Below are 4441 nucleotides of genomic sequence, written 5' to 3' on the forward strand. Positions count from 1 at the left end.
TTAGTTTCTATTTCTTTATCGTAATCGACGCAGTAAAATTACCATCAGCTTTTTATCGGCTTTTTCTTCACCGCGTCTTTCCGTTATGTGTCTTCCTATCTTCGTTTCACGTCGGAAAGAAGTGATCATTTGATTTCCACTTCGGAAGATCGTGATCGGCGCGTTGAAAGGTCGATGGTCGCACCGGATGGAAATATTACTCTCCACTCGCCTTTCGCAAAGCTTTTTTTTTTCACGATTGCTGGAAGTTTCCGCGATCGACGTTTCCGTATACGAGATATTAAAACTGATCAATTCACGTGACGCGAAGGACACTCATCAAGGTTACAACCTTCAATGGATGTACAAAATCTCAGTCTTCTCAGCCCTTTCATCTTGTTTTCTTGCAATTTTACGAAAAAAAATTTTTAACATATTAACAATCTTTTTTTTTTCTTTCTTTGGACGAAAGAAGACTTGTATAAATGCCGTTTCTTATCGCCGCAATAGCTCTCAACAAAACAGAATACGATTGAAAGGTATACGTAAAAATTGATTTACATATGTATTTATAAACCATGATAGTTTTGCGATATCACAAAAACGCTACGCGTATAAATGCAAAATACAGTGTACAAAACATGGAAATAATCGTTAGGTATAACGATCTAAGATATATTGTTTCTTATTAGTATTCGATTTTCACTCGACATCAGCCACATTAATACAAAAATAAATGTAGTAAAAGCATTACATGCAAGTACACATTATATGCAAACGTTTAGATACTTTTTAAATAATTTTCCTCGTTTTTCTCTTTTTTATTCTCCGCATCTTAGCAATGTCTATTTTTGCAAAAAGGGTGACATAAGACAGCCAAAAATACCAACATTTTGTCTTTGGAACAAGTTCGTATATGCGTAGGTGCAGCCACTTGGCATCTGCTACGGGCGTATCACATGTACAATGCGTGGCAACGCATTAAATTGTAATAACACCGGATGATGAGAACAAAACCCCCCATTATTTTATTCCACGAATGATATTCCGAACAGATATCAAATACGTACCCCTTATCACTCTTCAAGACATCGTATGATCCGATTTTAAACTTTGTGTTGTCTGGGCTATTATCTCTCGACCAAAGTTACAGTCTATTTATATATAATTAGTCAAATATAAATATTTCCTTTCGATTTTGTTTTGAAAAAGTTGTATTTCCGACAAGAAAATAATTGTATGTGTTTTTATTTCTTTTTTAAATAAAGCTCGCCACATTTTAATTCAAAATTGTTTTGAAAAGAACGTATTTTCTTCAGATGTTCATATACTAGGCTTATTCGAGAAGTAATTCGAGAAACTAACATCTAGCAATTTGACAATTGACATTTGACATATTTAAATCAATCCATATTCGCACAACCAATAGTCTGTGTCGAGAACAGATTATGCATGAAGTACTTATACTATATATATTGTCAATGATAAAATTTAGCGATATTGACAAAATTCTGGCAAAGATTTAAAGTTTATTAATAAAATATGATGATACAGAAATTGGACAATGTTTAATACAATTTAACAGCAAATAATAAAAATTAGACAAAATATCTTGTGTTTTGCAAATATTTAATCTTTTAATGTCTAATTTTTTTTAGTAGAATTTTGTTTTTTTTTAGAAATCTAGTTTAATCACTTGCACATATTTTGACTGAATCACAAAATCCAGATATAAAAATTTAAAAATCCAACGTATGTGATGCAAAGCCTAAAATATTTTAAAAATTCCATAAAATATTTTGTTATGAAAGTACAAGATCCCTGTATACAAATATGATGTAATACAAATTTAACATAAATGTAAAAAGAAATAAAAACTTAATACAAGGGATTCAATATAAAAGAAAAATAAAAGATTTTTTAATGTTGATAAAAGTTTATATAACATCAAAATAATGTATATTAATAAGAACTATGTAATAAAGTCCAAATGTTTCCGGCTTAATCTACATCGCATATCACGCTTATCTAACTTTTGTTTTCAGAAATCTTTTTTTTTTATCTAGAACATAACATTGCGTGCACTTTGGCTTTACAGTCATTAAATTTACATAATTTTTTTTATACAAAAACAAATTAAACTTATAAATATTCAAGACAAATGAGTACTTCGGACTAAATAAATCCTTCTAGCATTTGACTTTTAACAACTTATTTTTTTGTACGTTATTTCTTTTGAACATCGCGGCTCACGTGTACATTATACATAGAAGCAGTCGTTAGAAGTTTTTCGTCTTAATTCAGATTGCGCGAACATTTAGAAATAAAATGCTTCCGAGCTTCGGTTGTTAATAAATCCTTTTTTTTCTAACTTTATTGACCTTAATCATTGTCCACAGACTTGTACATTTTAGCCCAAAATGCAAAAACAGTCGTTACACGGAGAAAACTTTATACCAAAAATTATTATGTACGTAGCTATATATTATAAGAAGAAATTTCAAAGAATTATTCCACAAGTAGTGTAAATATTACAGCAATTTCATGCAAAAGCATAGTAAAAATTTTTATAGTTTTTTCCTTTATACTACGCTTACTGCTTATATATAACAATCTTTACTATAAAATTTCTCTACATGTAGAAATTTTTTATTTTACATATTTACGTGGATACTTTGAAGTAAACAGAATGCTTACGGGCTTTACTTATAAATAAATTAATTTTTTTCTAACATTATTGATCTTAGGGATTGTCCTCGCATTTGTACATTTTGGTACAAAACGCAAAAGCAATTGTTAGAAATTTTTCATCCTACTTATGCGTACTTACTCATACGTACTTGTAAAAACAAGATAAAAAATTACACTCATTTGAATCTTAACATTTAATATTTTAATATATATTCTAAATTTTAGGTATTGTAACACTTTAAATTTTACTTTAATGTATAAAAAAGAACCTATTATATATCAAAAAATAAATTTATAAAATATTTTTTAAATATTTTTATTATGTATAGAGAAGACTGGGACAAATTTGCAGCAAAGATAGGTACGCAAATTGTTTTATTTGTGTACTTAATGTGAAAAACAAACAGTTTGAGTAAAATCATGAAACCATTTCTTTTAATATAAATTAAGGTACTTATCTCCAATTTTCATTAAAATCGGACAAATGTTATAGCTAAAAGAAAGAAAAAAATAATTTGAGGGCAGTCAAGTAAAGTTTTAGACATCTTGAAATTATCTCTTCTGACATTTTCTGACATAATAAATGAATGAACTTAAGTAACGTAATATTATTAAAATTGTTAAAATCGTAGAAATGCGTAGATGGGGTAGGTTCGTTAATTTATTTTTTGTAACACTAGAACATTACAAGCGCGCGCTGCGTGCGCGCTATTTGACTTTTTACTTTAAAAATAATAATAATTGCAATTTGATTTTCTCTATCTTTCGTTTACATTAATCAAACGTCTTCTGCAATTTTAAATAAAAAAATGTAAGGTTTAATTATACATACATACATACCTACATACCTACCAACATACATGCCTACTTGCATACTTACTGCTATCTAGCTACCTAGCTACATATTTATCTAGTTACGTTCGCTCGTTTGCTCCCTCCCTTCCATCCTTTTTCACTCACTCACTCACACACTCAGTCACTCACTGGCTCACTCCTCGCTCACTTCTCGCTCACTTTTTGCTCACTCGCCAGCTCACTCACTGGCTCACTCCTCGCTCACTCGCCAGCTCGCTCACTCGCTCACTCCTCGCTCACTCCCGGCTTACTCCCGGCTCACTCCTGGCTCACTTCTCGATCACTCCCGGCTCACTCCCGGTTCACTCCCGGCTCACTCCTCGCTCACTCCTCACTTATTCACTCACTCACTCACTCACTCACTTACTTCTCACTCACTCCTTACTCACTCCCGGTTCACTCCTGGCTCACTTCTCGCTCAATCACTTACTCACTCCTCGCTTACTCCTTGCTCACTTCTGGCTCACTCCTCGCTCACTCAATCGCTCACTCCTCGCTCACTCACTCGCTCACTCCTTGCTCACTCCTCGCTCACTCACTCGCTCACTCCTGGCTCACTCTTGGCTCACTCCCGGCTTACTCTCGGCTCACTCCCGACTCACTCCCGGCTCACTCCCGACTCACTCCCGGCTCACTCCCGGCTCACTCCCGATTCACTCCCGACTCACTTCCGGCTCACTCCCGGCTTACTTCCGGTTTACTCCCGGCTCACTCCCGGCTCACTCCCGGCTCACTCCCGACTCACTCCCGGCTCACTCCCGGCTCACTCCCGGCTCACTCCCGGCTCACTCCCGGCTCACTCCCGGCTCACTCCCCGCTCACTCCTCGCTCACTCCTCGCTCACTCCTTGCTCACTCCTTGCTCACTCACTCGCTCACTCCTGGCTCACTCCCGGCTCACTCCCGGCTTACTCCCG

General features: G+C 34.9%; 1 long non-coding RNA gene across 1 annotated transcript; it reads right to left on the bottom strand.

The window, feature by feature from the left end:
- Nucleotides 1-803: 803 nt before the first annotated feature.
- On the bottom strand, nucleotides 804-3418 carry LOC118644487. The gene is made up of 2 exons (XR_004962263.1): nucleotides 1050-3418; nucleotides 804-920 (listed from the first exon to the last, which is right to left on the bottom strand). It is a non-coding gene; the product is annotated as an uncharacterized LOC118644487 (long non-coding RNA).
- Between the last annotated feature and the right edge of the window lie 1023 nt (nucleotides 3419-4441).

This window comes from Monomorium pharaonis, chromosome 2 (genome assembly GCF_013373865.1).
Source record: "Monomorium pharaonis isolate MP-MQ-018 chromosome 2, ASM1337386v2, whole genome shotgun sequence".
Lineage (NCBI taxonomy): Eukaryota > Metazoa > Arthropoda > Insecta > Hymenoptera > Formicidae > Monomorium > Monomorium pharaonis.